We start from the raw sequence: 17,651 nt of genomic DNA on the forward strand, positions 1-17,651 counted from the left end.
CAAGTTATTCATGGTCATTGTAGTCTTTCTCCGGGTAAAAACAACGTACTTGACTGCTACTCTTGTCCTTTGGCAACCCTACCCTCCCCCTCCGCCCGATCGGCCGGTCCGCAAGAATATTGTTAATATTAAACCAGTGCGTAGTGCAAAAAAGGTTGGGGACCCTTCCAATACAAGACTTGTGAAGCACAATGGCACACTGGCAGAGCTCATCAATCTGTATGAAGACAAACTGAAGAGTGAAACAACAACACATGTATGGTTCAGAACCAGTCCAGGGAATACAGGAGCATGATACAGAACTGCAATGAAAGCACTGTAATTGTGCAGGTGGACTTTTCTGAGGCATGGAAATGCAAATATAGTTCTGAGGTACAGTCATGCCATTTTGGTCAGAACCTTCCACAGCTCAATCTGCACACTGGCATGTACTACACTAAAGAAGAGAAAGCAGGATTTTGTACAATATCAGCATCCAAGCGACAGGATACTTCTGCCATTTGGACTCACATGGAAGCAGTCCTGAGATATTTATTCAAAATTTCCAAAAGTTGATACCATTCAATTTTGGTCAGATGGCCCCAGCAAGCAGTACAAAAACAAGAAGAACCTCTCTCACCTCTGCAATGTCCCTCCAACACTGGGTTTCCAGAGAACAGCCTGGAACTTCTTCGCCACTTCACATGGGAAGGGAGCTCCAGATGGCATTGGGGGAACTGTGAAAAGGATTGCAGACAGTCTTGTACTACTGGGAAATGACATTGTGGATGGCAAGATCTTCTATGAGATGGTTGGGAGAAAACTTTGCAGTACTCAGCTCTTTCATATTGCTGAAGGTGACGCACAGACATATGATGCACTCCTTTCTCAACCACTAAAACCTGTACCAGCAACGAGGAAGATCCATCAGGTCATACCTTGCAGAAACAGTATCCATTGCAGATCATTGTCATGTTTCTGCAGTGAGCCATAGATATGCCAGTGTTTCAGTCCAACAACATTTCAGTTGACTGAAAATGCACATGCCAGGGTACAGACTGAGGAGAATGATGGCCCTACCACACTGGGAAAGAAAAGAGCACCTTTGGCAATGCTGATGGAGGAAATGGAGCAGGAACCCCAGAGCGGTTCTGACGGGACTACGACAAATATATCTGCTGGTGTCATTAATTATGGAGATTTGCTTGCAGTCATTTATGACCAAAATTGATGGTTAGCAAAGGCTGTCGCTGTGGATGCTCATCATCAAGATGTTCAAGTGGAGTTTTTCCACCCTCATGGGCCCAACACACGCTTCCATCCAAAACCAGGTGGAAAGGATATGTGCTTCGTACCAGTTGAAGGTATTCTGGTCAAACTGATGGAGCCATCACCACCAGGTCGTGCAAGCAGGATGAGAGAGATCTATCACCTGTCTGCTGAAGTCATGGACTTCATAGAGGAGGAGCATATTAATCGTCTACTTCCTGATAAAGCTGACTGAACGTTTTCGAAGATTTTCAAGCCCAGAAATGAATAGAATTTTTTTTTAGTTCCTAGTGTGTTTTCTGATTTTATGCTTAAACGTTGCAGTTGTACTGTAGTTTTTATTTTGCTGTTTATCTTTGTTGTTAATATTTACAAAAGGATAAAATGTACATGACAAATTGTTATTTGTTGTACCAAATTGTTAAATAAAGTTGTTAAGCAAGGAAGCATTGACTTGAGTGGTGAAAAGGTTGGAATTGTTTGTTGTAATTAGGCCACTGCCACCACCGTCAGGTCTCAGTCACCACTGTCAGATGGAACTTACTTTGTTTTAAATTAATATGCTTACAATCTGTTCCTCTGAAACAGCTAATTTATTAAAGTAATTGTCTCTTTAAAATTAAAAATGTATTTTTATGTCCAAAATTGTTATTTTGTGTATTTAATGCTAATGATAAAAGTTGCATGATGTAAGAGTTTTTAAAGGAGTACACGTGAAATAGTATAAAAAATGAACAAACGTGAATATTCAACATTTAAGAGCATATATGGTGTAGACACAATGATTTAAAAGCTCTAAATCTATATAAAACTAAATAAATAGGAATAATTAGCTTTTTATTGTGTCTGACTGTGTTGACAAAAACTAAGTAATGACAGGAAAACACATATTTTATGAAAAAAATTACAAAATCAGGAGGTTGCGCCAAAATATTGCTTGATTGCTGAGACCTTGTTCTATAAACATATAAGTTTAGATTTTTTTTTAGATTATGAAGACACGTAGTCCCCTTTTATTGTCATTTGGTAATACGTGCATTAAGAAATGATACATTATTTCCTCCGGTGTGATATCACAAAAACACAGGACAAACCAAGACTGAAAAAACTGACAAAACCACATAATTATACATATAGTTACAACAGTGCACAGTACCATAACTTGATGAAGAAGTCCGTGAGCACAATAAAGTTCAAAGTTTCTCAAATGTCCCACATCTCACGCAGACGGGAGAGGGAAGAAAAACTCTTAACATTTAAAATTTTTTCTTTTCAAAATTAAAACCTGTTTTATCCAAGTTCTCAAGAATCAGTGATAGATACAGCAAACAAACAAACAAATAAATAAACAATACTGCGAACAGGAGTTGTAGAGTCCTTGAAAGTGAGCCCATAGGTTGAGGAATCAATTTAGTGTTGTGGTGAATGAAATTATTCTTGCTGGTTCAGGAGCCTGATGGTTGAATGCTGAGAATTGCTCCTGAACATGGTGGTATGAGACTTAAGACACCTGAACCTCCTTCCTGCTGCAGCAGGAGGAAGATAGCTTGATTGGACGGTGGGATCACTGATAATGGATGCTGCTTTCTTGTGGCAGCACTCCTCGTAGATGTGTTCAATGGTGAGGATGGGTTTTCCTGTGATGGACTGAGCTGTACTCACTACTTTATGTACTCTTTTCCATTCATGGGCATTGGTGTTTGCATACTAGGCCATGATGCAGCCAATCAGGATACTCTCCACTGTACATCGATAGTGATTTGTCGAAGTTTTAGATAAGATGCCAAACCCGCACAAAGATCTAAGAAAGTAAAGACACTGCTGTACCTTCTTTGTACTGGTGTTTACTTACTGGTCCCAGAACAGATCCTCTGAAATTATAACACCAAATAATTTCGAGTTACTGATTCTCTTTTTCACGGTGCCAGAAAAAGCCTGCTTTTTGAAGTATACGCATGCACAGGATAACATTGTTACCAACAGAAGTGACTTTTTACATGACAAGAAGGAGTTTTGAGAAGTATGTCTGTGAAATGCACAAATGTGCAACTGCTTATAATAGATCATGCATTGGTTGGATTAGACTGTAAAAGTTGTCGCTTCTTACGGCCTGCCATTGGATCGAGGATGTCCTGCTACCATTCCAGGTTTATTAATTTTGAGATAATTAACAAAGCCAATGTGCCAGCCGAAGCTTCTTCCACACATGGGGCCAGAATTGCCTGGCAGGACGGGAGGGTTATGGAGTAGCAGTCTCCTTCAGCTACTAAGCGAGGACTTACATGTGCTCCTGTTGCATGGATAAGTTTTAAAGGGTACATGGAATTATCTGCCAGAAGGTGCTGTGAAGTTGGATACAATGACAATCTCGAAGAGACATTTAGATAGGAAAGATTTGGAGAGATATGGACCAAAGAGAGGCAAATTGGACTAGTTCCAGTAGGCATCTTGACTGAGTTGGGCCAAAAAGCCTGCTAATGTGACAGTATGTCTCTGTGACTCTCTGACTGTATCCAACTGGCACTCTCTTACTGTGACAGAGATTGGAGTAGGATCTCAAGCTTGGAGTCTGGTATGAGTGATGTGTCCAGCTCAATGGAAACATATTTGAAGTTATTTTATGGCAGAATTGGGATAAAATGGTATAAACTTTCAGTTCAGTTATATCATATAATAAAGAGCAAATCACTGGGTTTATCTGGTTGGACCAATTGAAGAAATCCTGTAAACAATTTTTTGGAACATTCAAGTAGAATATAATTAACTATAAGGACTAGTACTTCATTTCTGGCTGTGGAAACTATTAATATTTATAGCAGAAATGCTTCAGATGCATTTCAATTACACAAACAAGACTGCACTAAATTCTACAGTATGAGTTGTTCTGCTCTATCACTGAAACAAATTGAAACCTTCAGGAAACTTTGATGGCTGCTGAGGTGCCATGAAGTAGACCAGACGGATTAGACTCGGTGGCATTGTCAAATCCTTGGAATCTGAGGAACAGATATAAAGAACAAATATGAAATTGTTTAGGAATACTTTTCTTGAAAGGCAAAAATTATGATACTGAAGAAGAACAAAGTTACAATTTGCTGGATTGATCACAATGGTTCATTTTAACTAGCGCATATAAAGTAGGAGGAAAACACTAGACACCAGTGCACGTTCAGGAAACAACATATATTACAGGTGGCCCCCGTTTTCTGAACGTTTGCTTTACGACACCTCGCTGTTACGAAAGACCTACATTAGTTACCTGTTTTCGCTAACAGAAGGTGTTTTCACTGTTATGAACAAAGGCGGCATCGGCCCGAACAGCCAAGCTCCTCCCCCAGAATTGTATTCTAGCCGGCATTGCTTAAACAGGTGCTTTATCTGGATTTATTTTATGCATCCGTTAGCAAAATGAGTTCTAAGGTATTGGAAAAGCCTAAAAGAGCTGGTAAGGGTGTTACACTTAGCGTAAAACTAGACATAATTAAGCATTTTGATTGTGGTGAACAAAGTAAGGACATTGTCCACGCGTTGAACTTGCCTGCGTCCGCCGTTCACACTAGTTATACGCAGAGAGAAAGAATTTTGAAAGCTGCTGATGTTATTGTTGGTTCTGCTTACAGCAAAGTGGTCTCTCTTAGTTGGCATCCAATAATGGATAAAATGGAAAGTCTATTGCTTGAGTGGATTGATGGGTGTACAAAGCGTGGTATTCCGTTAAGTTTTGTTATACTTAAGGAGAAATCAGTCAGTCTTTTTAATAAGCTGAAACAGAAAGCACTAGACGATGGTGATAAAAGTGTTGCGAAAGTGGAATTTAAAGGTAGTCATGGGTGGTTTGATTGGTTTCTGAGGTGAGGGAAGCTTCGTAGTTTAAGCAGTGGTCCCCAACCTCCAGGCCACGGACTGATACATTGCCGCAAAGAAAGCAGCGGTGCAGCGGTAGTTGAGACTCACACAGCACATCTTTAAGAAAAAAGGCAAAATAAATAAGCTAATTAATTAGGTGCCGCCTGGCATGTAAATGTTGGCCCAGATCAGAGGTGATTGCTGATTGCATCAGGTGGTTATTCGTATAAGCAAGTGTTTAACTGTGACGAAATTGCAATTTATTGGAGTCTTCCTGATTCTGGTAAGTGAAACTACACTGTACATACATTATTTCTACTTTATATAGGCTGTGTATTTTTATGTGTTATTTGGTATGATTTGGCAGCTTCATAGCTTAAAGGTTACTAGACAGAAGTGCTTCTGCCGAGAGCGCTTGCGCAAGATTTTCGCTGCGCTGGACAGTGCTGCAGGAAAGTATTTCTACTTTATATAGGCTGCGTATTTATTATATCATTCCTGCTTTTACTATATGTTACTTTTATTTTAGGTTTTGTGTGTTATTTGGCATAATTGTATAGGTTATTTTTTGGATCTGGGAATGCTCAAAAATTTTTCCCATATTAATAAATGGTAATTGCTTATTCACTTTACAACATTCCGGTTTATGAACCGTTTCATAGGAACGCTCTACCTTCGGATAGCGGGGGAAACCTGTAAATAGATATTTTATCAAATATATTAAACATAGGCTAAACAGTTGAATAAAAGCAAAACACAAAAAAAATTATAAATCCAAAAACAAAAATGGGAAATACAATAAGTATTCAGCCTGTCAGGGCAGCATTTCTGGAAGGTCAACATAGTTAATGATTCAAAACATCATGAATCCAATCAAAGGCAATTGACAAACATATTAATTTATTGCTTTCTCCATAGATGCTGCACACGCTTCAAACAATTCAAGCGTTTTCTGACTGTAATTGAATACCCGAAGGAATCCTTTATTTACAATGCAAGAGAATTCCCAATTTATTGTTGTGTGCTTAACTACAGACATCAAATTCAGAACTCAACCCACTGTCTCTATCGATTTTAGTCTTCAGTGCAAATAAAACCAAACTGATATTCCCAAAACTGTACATCATTCCTTAGAATCACAACAGAAAGTGAAGTGCTCTGCCCATTGATAATAACCTACTACAGAAGATTTCATTAAGCATGAAACACCGTTCATGTGATGAGCTTAAACACTAATGAGTTTATGAGTGATTAACCTTGACATACAACCTTTTTAACTGGCAGTTTTTATGTGCCAATTGAGGGAATTTTATCATACTTAAAAATATCCTTGTACAGTATAACCATCTCTTCTTTCATTCAGCAGAATCTATTATGCAAGATCATTGCTGTGTGTATTGTGTCATGTTGTCCAAGGTTTCTTTTCATTTTTTTATATACTTGATTGAATCCTTTTGTTTGTCTGAAGGTTTCTTCTTGTGCTTCGGAACTTGATGCTGTGATAACTTGTGCCTAACTTCATTTTCCCTTTTCTGTCCAGGGCATCACTTTGAAGCTGAATTCTGCTAATGCTTTCCTCTCGATCCCCACTGGGAGTTTTGCACTTTCCAAGATGGCTGGGGATCCTCCTAATCCATTATCACTTTGAAGTATGGTCTTTGCACATGTGTCCTTTGTAAATGTGAGAGTATGTTAACCTATTCTCCTGGCTATTTTCAGATGCTCTTTGTCAGTAGTAGAACATTTTTATTCATTTAGGATTCAACATCTGGTAGTGCACCAAAAAGCTGATAGATTTCTTGCCACTTGCTAAATTACAGTTTCATTATTCTGTTCATGGGGCCATTAGCCTTCAAATATTATTCATGACAGCACAGGCATTGCACTCTAATCCTTAGTGAATTGACTGCTATAGAAATTGTATTTTGTTATTTTACTCATTCAGATGAAGCAGTGCCATTTATTCTTCTGTAATTAAAAGATGGACCACAATTATTTATATTGTTCTCTGTTTGATATCCATATCACTTTGTTCTCAGTGCCAATAGCTATCCGACTCTGACACCTCGCTCACCTTTAGAAAGACGAAGCAAGGAAGTCCCAGCAATAACTTTTCCATTCGATGCCCCTGAGATTAATGTGAGTTATTTGTTGCCACGGGGAGTCCTGATGTAAGCCATACAGCTGTGCATGTGAATCTCAATCCCACTCTCTCTGCCGATAAGAAATCTGTTAGCGGAAGGACCAATCCTGAGTTTATGGGAGCACAGAGATTTAACTGATGATTGAAGGGCAAGACTGCCATCCAAGAATAACAAACTGCATGCCTTGATTGCTAATTGAAGTAGTCATTCGTTAACAGAATATCAATGTTTTGAAGTATTTTCAGTGACTTAAACATAAAAATAACTTTCTGTGACATTAGACGCCATTGTTGTTGACAATTTAACTGATCAAACACTAATGCAGAATAGATCTTTCACAATGATTTCAATAATGTAGAAAAAATAAGCAACAGTAACTACCAGAGCTGTGCGATCTTTTACATCATTGTTTTTCATGTGCTTTTTATTAATAGTCAATATTTCAGAATTTTTTAAAAGAGAGTTAGAAAAGGTATCAGAACAATACTTAACAGGAATGAATTTATTTAGTGTGGCAGTAAAAAAGCAATAAATGCTCCCCCTTTTCTTTTTCATTAGCTTCACTTTCATTCCAATTATGTCAGAGACAAGATCATGCAATATTGCAAATAAAGTCACAAATATACAGTGAATCATCTTACCATAGTCCTGGGGAATACTGCATCAAATCTGGTTGGTGTTGTAAATTTTCTTAGATTAATTTTTTTAGTACAATGCGACTGAAAATGTACTGCACAGGGATTTAGATCAAGTGCTCACAACCAACACCGGTGCCATTAACATCACAAGGGCCACGTAAAGGCCATTGGGTGAGAGAAAGAGCAGGCTCAGGTTGCCTAAAATGCCAAATCCAGCAACACAATGATTACTGGAACAGGCCTCATAACCAGCTTTGCACTCTGTGTAATAAACACACGATACCGCTATCAAATTACGTATACTATAACCATTCCCTCACAAATGTTCTTGGACTAGCAGTTACTCACTGGGATATTGAAATCACTCGTGATCAGTCAGCCATTTGCAGTTACCTTCTCCATTACTCATTTCCACTCTTTCTGATTTTGCCATGGCCCCTTCTGCTCACATTGGGCTGAAGCAAAGCCCGTGAAAGCATTTCAGAAGGGTATTAGATAACGACTTGAAAATGGGAACTGTTAAAGTCTATGAGATACAAGCAAGAAAAAGAGTTAGGATGTGATGTCTCATTTAGAGAATGCTATGATGTCCCCCCTGCTGAGCTAAATACTCAAGTTCACTACCTGTATAGCACTGCCAAACATTTAGTGATGTTCAAGTGCGTTGAAGGAAAAAGAGAATGCTACTACCTGCGGGTTTGTGTTTCAAACTGTCTGAAGGCTGGAGAAGTAATAAGCTGATCCAATATGATGTTGCCTGACATAAGGAAGTTCAAACATCTGTAAAATTTGCTTTCACTAAAATGGAAAAGTATGGGATAGAGTCATAGAGTACTACAGCCCAGAAAAAGACCCTTCAGCTCATGTAGTCCATATTGAATTGTAATTCTCCCAAGTCCCATTGACCCGGGCCTGGACCGTAGATCTCCATACCCCTCCTGCTTGGGCTCCCAATATGTTCATTCATCTCCCGGCGGTGAACTGCTCTGGCTGCTGTGCTACTGAGACCGGGGCTTGGGCCTACTCCAGCTGCTCTGGGAGCAGGCCTGAGGACTCATTCTGGTTCGGAATGCTGGCACTTGTTTGCAGGGTTGTGTTTTTTTTCTTTCCCTTTCTCTGCACAGTGGCTTTGGTCTTTCTTTTTTTTTTGAATTGGGTTCTTCGGGTTTCTTGCTTTGTGGCTGCCTGTAGGCAGAACAATCTCAATGTGTATATTTTATACATTCTTTGATAACAAATGTTCTTTGAATCTAAATTACTACCGAGTGGCTCTGACATTCACCATCAAGAAGTGCTTCAAGAGGCTTGTTATAGTATGCATTAACTCCAACCTTCCATACAACCTTGACCCACTGGAATTTGCCTACAGCTGAAACAGGTATCTGGTGGACACCATCTCCCTGGCCCTACACTTATCTCTGGAGCATCTGGATAGCAAAGACACCTGCATCAGACTATTGACTACAGCTCTGCACTCCATAATTCTAAACAAATTCATCACCAGACTCTGGAGTCAAAGCTTCACTGTGTAATTGCATCTTTATTTTCCCGATCAGCAGACCAAAATCAGTTTGGGTCAACAGCAGCACTTCCACTATGGTTATTCTAAATACTGGAGCTCCACAAGGTTGCATCCTCAGCCCTCTACTCTATTCCTGTGCCCTCGGGACTGCATGGCCAGGTTCTGTTCCATCTACAGGTTTACAGATGATGAAACCTTGGTGTTCTAAGGTTGTACAGTGATGAGTTGGTGGAGTACATGAAGGAGATAATAGAGCTTAATAATTAGTGTCATGACTACAACCTTTTCCTCAGTGTGAGCACCACAAAAGAGCTGCTAATTGATTTCAGTGCACATGCTTCTGTCTACATAAAGAATGTTAATTTTGAGAGGGTTGAGGACTTCAGTTTCCTCGGAGTGAACATTACCAACAGCCTGTTGCAGTCCAACCACGTAGATGCCAGTGCCGAGAAAGCTCACCGAGCCTAAACTTCCTCAGGAGAATAAAGAAACTTTGCACTTTCTCATTGAATTTTTATTGGTGCACCCTAGAAAGCATTGTATCTGGATGCATAGTGGCTTAGTGTGGCAACTACTCTGCACGTGACCAAAAGAAACTGTAGGGAGTTGTGAATGCAGCTCAGCATATCATAGAAGCCAAGTTCCCCTCTGTGGATTCTGTCTACACCTCTCTGTTGACAGCATAATCAAAGACCCCACCAATCCTGGACATTCTTTATTCTCCTCTTTTCTATCAGGTGGGAGATACAAATGCCTGAAAGCATGTACCGCAGGGCTCAAGGACAACTTCTACCTCACTGTTGCAAGACAATTGAGTGTTCCCTTGTATGACTCTTGACCTTGTAATCTACTTCATATCGAGCTTGCACCATATTGTTCACCAGCACTGCTCTTTCTCTGTAGCTGTTACACTTTATACTATATTTTTATTGATTTAGCTTGTTCTACCTCAATGCACCGTGTAATGATCTTTTCTGTATGCACAGTATGCAAGACAATCTTTCATTACATCTCAGCACATGTGACAACAATAAACCAGTTCCAATTCCAAAGCAAGCATAGCCTGAGCCTATTCAATTCATGCAATGACATTCATGCATACATCTTATTAACATGATTGTAATGTATAGCCAGCACCAAATGCATTAACACATGTCCACAGGAAGTATTTTAGAGAATGGTAACCTAACTTGTGCTTATGGAACCTCTGACCACAGCTTCCAAAGAAGAGGTGCTTTTTTATTTCTAACCCTTGAGGGGAGTATACTGAGGCATATGATTGCTACTTCACAGTTCCAGACATCTGGCTTCAATCTTGATTTCTGGTGTTGTGTGCATGGAGTCTGCATGTTTCCCTTGTGACCGTGTGGGTTTCTTCCAAGTGCCCCAGTGTTCACACATGTGTGCAGATTAATTGGCATCGTAAATATCCCCTCATGTGTAGGTTTGTGGTAGAATCTGGGGAAAATTAATGAGAACATGAGATGGTAAATTGAAATTATTATAAATAGGTGTATAATGGTCAGTAAAAACCAGGTGATTCCATACTGTACACCTCTGACATGGCTGGAAGATGCTTCTGAAGTTTAGTGAAAGCCTTGATGGAACAGGATGAAGAAAAGGCATCTCAATTATTTGAACACATTTGTGGTTGAGGAAGAGGGGTACAATCCCTCTGGGTCCTACCTAAAACATATTTGCCTCAATATAACATTCAATGCTTCTAATTCAAGTGGGACTAAAACAACAATGATTCCTTCTGTCCCCCTCTTCTCCTGGACAGCAAAGGATAGAGTCCCATGGTCAGCTTTCCAATCCACCAGACTCTGCGTTCAACACATCTTTCTCCTCTATTTTTGCCAGCTGTAACCAGGTTACACAGACACAATTGAAAAAGGCTGATCCCTTCCTGACTCGATGACCCATTCTTCTTCCTCCATCAGCTGCTCCTTGTCTTATGGAAATTTCCCACACAACTTCAGGAGATATAGATCTGTGATTTCAGTCCTTTGCTTTCCACCATTCAGGGACTCAAACAGTCCTTACAGGTTAAGCTGCAATTCATGTGCATTCTTCCAGTCTAGGGCTTAATGTAATGTCCACTGCTTTGGAAAATAAAACATAGAGATTGACTGTTCACGTTGCAAAGCACTTGCATTCAGGCCACAGGCCTGAACTTTTAGTCCAAACTCCCTTTCCATATAATCCCTTGTCATACTACCACTCTCTCTGTGGCTACCTGCAAAGTTATAACAAGGCCCAATGCAAGATTGAAGGAAAATCAGCAAGGTAGTTCAATGAGTCAGAACTGCCGCCTTACAGTGCCAGAGATGTGTTTAATCCAGACGTCGGGTGATATCTGTGTGGGGTTTCTCCAGGAGCTTTGGTTTCTTCCCATATCTCCAAGACTTGTTGGTATATATGCTAATTGGCTACAGCAAATCTCCCCAAGTGCAAGTATGTGGTAGAATCTGGGAAGGGAGGGGGACACTGAAGAGAATATGGGAAAAATTAAGGATGGAATTAATACAGGATTTGTCTAAAATGAGTGGTCGATGAACTTGATTTGATGTAGGGTCCTTTTAGGAACTGTATCTCTGTAGGATTCCATAACTCTAAAACACAACGACATCTGCATTCTGCATTCACTACTGAGTTCCCCAACTGTAGGTGACTTGCTTTATCTGTCTGTATCTGGTCTTTTTTGCTGTAAATCACCAGTCTGTGATATTAGGTCTTTTTCTGTCTCTCCATTAGCTCAGCCTGACCTGCTGGGCTAGTAGTACACATAACACCCTCTCACTGCTCATATTACCCATTTGAACCATTGATGCTCCTCCATTTCCCAGACAACTGCACTCACCCCATCTTCCCACTGCCTTATCTGTGAGAGAGCTCCTTGTATCCTTACCTCCCATCCCATGAGCCTCCACATCCAACACATCATTCTCCTCAACTTCCGCCATCTCCAAAGGGATCCTACCACCAAACATATCTTTAACTCCTCACCTCTCAATGCTTTCCATCTGTAAGTCTCTCCCCACTAATCTCTCTCCAGGCTCTTATACTTGCAAGTGGCCAAAGTGCTGCACCTGCCCATTCACCTCCTCCCACACCTCCATTCAGGTTCCCAATCAGTCCTTCCAGGTGAGGCAACACTTCACCTGTGAGTCTGCTGGGGTCGCGAATCGTATCCAGTGCTCCCAATATGGCCTCCTCTACACTGGTGAGACCTGTCGTAAACCAGGGGACCACTTTGTCGAGCACCTCTACTCCATCCGCCAAAAGCAGACCTTCTTAGTGGCCCAACATTTTAATTCTGATTCCCATTCCTATTCTGCCATGTCAGTCCATGGCCTCTTCTTGTGCCACAGCGAGGCCACCCTCAGGGTGGAGGAGCAACACCTTATATTTAGTCCGGTAGCCTCCAACTTGATGGCATGAATATCGATATCTCCTTTTCATAAAAGAAATCCCTCCCCTTCCCTCTATTCCCCACTCTGGCCTCTTACCTTTTCTTATCTGCTGAACGACCCCCCCCATAGTGTCCCTCCTTCTTTCCTTTCTCATATGGTTCACACTCCTCTCCTATCAGATTCTTTCATCTCCAGTCCTTTTCCTTTTCCACCCACCTGGTTTTATCTATCACCTTCCAGCTACCTTTCATCCCTTTCCCCCCAACCTTTTATTCTGGCAGATTCCGCCGTCCGTTCCAGTCCTGAAGAAGGGTCTCTGCCCGAAACGTTGAGTGTTTGTTCATTTTCATGGACGCTGCCTAACCTGATGAGTTCCTGCAGTACTTTGTGTGTGTGTGTTGCTCTGGATTTCCAGCACCTGCAGAATTTTAGGACCCGGGGGGAGGTGATAGGCTGGTGAGGAGAGGTAAGAGGCCAGAGTAGGGAATAGAAGAAGATAGGAGGGTGAGGGAAATGTTTTTTTACTGGAAAGAGAAATCAATATTCATGCCATCAGGTTGGAGGCTACCCAGATGGAATACAAGGTGCTGATCCTCCACTCTGTGGTTGCTCTCATTGTGGCACATGAGGAGGCCATGGATTGACATTGGAATGGGAATGCGAATCAGAATTAAAACGTTTGGCCACCAGGAATGTTTGCTTTTGGTGGATGGAGTGGAGGTGCTCGATGAAGCGGCTCCTCAGGTAACAACAGGTCTCAGCAAACTAGGGGAGGCCGTATCGGTAGCACTGAACGCAATAGATGACACCAGCATTTTCGCAGGTGAAGTGTTGCCTCACCTGAAGGACTGCATGGGGCCCTGATTGGAGATGAGGGAGGAGATGAATGGCCAGGCGTAACACTTTAGCCACTTGCAGGGATGAGTACCGGGAGGGAGATTAGCAGGAAGGGATGAATGGACAAGGAAATCATGGAGGGAGTGATCCCTCTGGAAAGAGTGATGGGGGTGGGGGGGGTATAAAGATATGTTTGGTAGTGCAGAAGTTACGGAGAATGATGTGTTGGATGTGAAGGCTCACGGAGTGGTAACTAAAACAACAGGAACTCTAACACTGTTATGGCGGTGGGAAGCTGGAGTGAGCGCGGGCATTTGGGAAATGGCGGAGATGCGGATGAGGGCAGCATCAATTGTGGAGAAAGGGAAACCCCTTTCTTTGAAGAAGGAGGACATCTGTTCTCCCTGTGACCATGTGAGTTTTCTTCAGGTGGTCCAAAGACATACAGTCAGGGTTAGGGTTGGTGAGTTGTGAGACTCATGTAAATTTCTATAGATACACAGTGGAAAGCGTTCTGACTAGTTGCATCGCAGCCTGCTGTGGAGACTTCAATGCAGAGAGTTGCAAGGGTCTGCAGAGGGTTGTTGACACAGTAGACTCAGCCAGCTCCATTGCAGCCACAACCCTCCCCACCACCGAGGACATCTTCTAAAAGCAATGCCTCAATCAGGTGGCAAGCATCATTAAGAATTAAGAATCCTCATCATCTTCATCATGCACTCTTCTTGTTACCACCATTGAGAAGGAGCTGCCATACTGGAATGATTCAGGAACAGCTTCTCCCTCTCTACTTTCAGATTTCTGAACACCCATGACCACCACCTCATTATTCCATTGTTTTTGCTCTATTTATTTATTTTGTAATTTATAGTTTTTTTTAATGCCTTTGCACTTTTCAGCTGCAGCAAAATGACAATTTTCACGGCATGTAGGTTAGGAATAATAGAACTGATTCCAATTCTCCTGCCTTCCATCTGCCTGTCATTCCTCACACCAGGCTCTACCTACTGCTTGCTAGCTCTTGCTTCATTCCTTCCTTTCACCGTACTGGCACCCCCATCCCCCCATCTTTCAGTCCAAAACTGAAACCTTTACTGTCCATTTCTCTCCACAGATGCTGTCTGACCCATTGATTTCCAGCATTCCTTTGTTGTCCTAATAACCTCATACATTGCGTATCTGACCACTGAGACCGTCTCCACCATCATTTGAAGGCAGTGGATTCAGTGATCGTTCTTTAGCAGAAAGTATGCCTGGGAAACATCTCAGAAGCAGAAAATAGATTAATAAGGAGAAATGTGAGGAAAACACAGATAAGATGAGCTGAGAAACTGTACTCACTAGTTCCCAATTCCACCATATTAAATTTACACTGAAACTGATATATTTCATTAAGATTATTCGTTATTCATTGAAGTTAAAGAGAAGGACTGCAGTAATGGTTTGACTAGCCCACTAAAGAGAGCTCAAAAGCTTCAGATTAAGGGCTATGAAATCCTGAGGAAATAACTAAACAAGATACTCTGCATCCAAGTTTGAACAAGCAGATTGAGCAAACTTTCCAGAACTGTTCCATGTGTGCAAAGGCTAAATTAAGCACTGATGGACTGAAGTTTCTGTTCTGGCAAAATGTTCATTGCAGAAGGTCAGAGATGATTTATAATATGCCATTTCCCAAGTGGGGAAAACAGATGAAGAAAAACTAAAAAGGCAACTAACTTTAGGGGAAATATTTGTGTAGTTTCACCACGATGACAGCTTGCTCACCTTAAAAATACTGTTAAACGATCATGGAATAATGGGTAAGTAGAGGAAATAGACAAAATCGTTGAAGGTCTGCTAAAAAAACATCAATAATCTTGATTTTGTTTGGAGAAGGTGATTGAATACAGGTAATTAATGATAGGCAGCCAACTTTCTGATTGTAGATAGTTGAAAATAATGTCAGCAATGCAAGTTAATTTCATTTCTTGGTGGCCTTGCTAAGTTAACTTTCATGGAAAGTAAAGGAATAGGAAGGTAAACTCCAATAGATGAAAAAATGATTTGAAGTTTGAGTGAGGAGTGTAGCAAGAAATTTCAGCACCTTGATTGTACAGCAACCAAACACCAAGAAAGGAAATTGTTAGAGTAGGGCGGTGAAAAATCTGTGTAGATAAATATTTACCACCCTGTGAGCAACTTGCAAAATGCTAGAAAAGTTGACATGGACACATATAACTTTGATGGCTGACCCAAGTATGCCATTATTGCCAAATCCTCAATACAAGATGAACCGTGAGTGGAAATAAAATGACCTGAACCTTTTACTGATAAAATCACTGCAAACTTTGCATTTATGTTACACAAAGTATATTCTTTATGCACTAGTATTTTTTATCATAGCTACTAGCTTTTTAATCATACTAGTTTGCTGGTCTTTTTGCTTCTGATGAGTGGACTGGGGTCTTAAGTTTCATTACAGAGTTCAAGTTCAAGTTTATTGTCATTCAACCATACACATGTGTAAGGTTCGTCCATTGTCATCGATGAAGACCTCAACATCATTAGTACTTTTTACAAAGTGGAGTTGCTAGCTCGGCACTCAACCCGGCATGGATGGAAAGCATGCCCGGGAGTGGCCCGACTGGATTCGAACTCGGGAACCTTCGTTCTGGAGTCCGGCGCTGATGTCACTGCGCCACCACTAGCGCTTGGTTTGGATTTATGTGAGGGAGAGTTGCACAGTGTCAGCCTCACTCTGTCTTCCCAATTCCCATCTGGATCCAGTGGCAAGACAGAGTCGAGACAGCTGGAGATGGGACTAGGCGCACTGGATGACCAGGACGTCTTCTGTGTCTTGTTGTGCTCTACACGTTCCACAACGCTTGCAGAGACCGCCTTCTTGACTGTTGGACTTTCCATTGGTCTCGTCCGCTCAATCCGCTGGAGTCTGTCTTCACATGCTGGGATAGACAACTCCCTATCTCACCGAGGGTTTGAGACCCGTCGGCTACCCTCAGCTGGTTTAGCCGGCTTGTCGAAGCCGTTGCCCAGGGTGTGGCCGCTGTCACATGCAAACAGCTACGGGGAGCCAGAGGTGAGAGCGGAGTGCCAGGTGGGGAACAAAGGTGGACAACCCGTCCTGAAAAGGACGCGACATGTTCCCCCACCAGAGGTCCTACCCCTCCCTGACACCCCATACACCCCTACATGTACACAGCTAAATGAAACAGCTCCCTTTGGGGCCATGGTGCAAAAGACAGCACATATTGTTACGATCCAGTACAAGTCCTTAAGTGACATAGTCTAAAGATTGACAGGTTGATATAAAGTGAAAGGTGCATGTTTATGTAAGACACCATAAGTTTATGTAAGACAGTATAATTATATTACAATAAAACGAACAGTTGTGTAAGTATGAAAAACATAGAAACATAGAAAATAGGTGCAGGAGTAGGCCATTCGGCCCTTCGAGCCTGCACCGCCATTTATTATGATCATGGCTGATCATCCAACTCAGAACCCCGCCCCAGCCTTCCCTCCATACCCCCTGACCCCCATAGCCACAAGGGCCATATCTAACTCCCTCTTAAATATAGCCAATGAACTGGCCTCAACTGTTTCCTGTGGCAGAGAATTCCACAGATTCACCACTCTCTGTGTGAAGAAGTTTTTCCTAATCTCGGTCCTAAAAGGCTTCCCCTTTATCCTCAAACTGTGGCCCCTTGTTCTGGACTTCCCCAACATCGGGAACAATCTTCCTGCATCTAGCCTGTCCAATCCCTTTAGGATTTTATACGTTTCAATCAGATCCCCCCTCAATCTTCTAAATTCCAACGAGTACAAGCCCAGTTCATCCAGTCTTTCTTCATATGAAAGTCCTGCCATCCCAGGAATCAATCTGGTGAACCTTCTTTGTACTCCCTCTATGGCAAGGATGTCTTTCCTCAGATTAGGGGACCAAAACTGCATACAATACTCCAGGTGTGGTCTCACCAAGGCCTCGTACAACTGCAGT

Source organism: Mobula birostris, chromosome 3 (genome assembly GCF_030028105.1).
Source record: "Mobula birostris isolate sMobBir1 chromosome 3, sMobBir1.hap1, whole genome shotgun sequence".
Classification (NCBI taxonomy): domain Eukaryota; kingdom Metazoa; phylum Chordata; class Chondrichthyes; order Myliobatiformes; family Myliobatidae; genus Mobula; species Mobula birostris.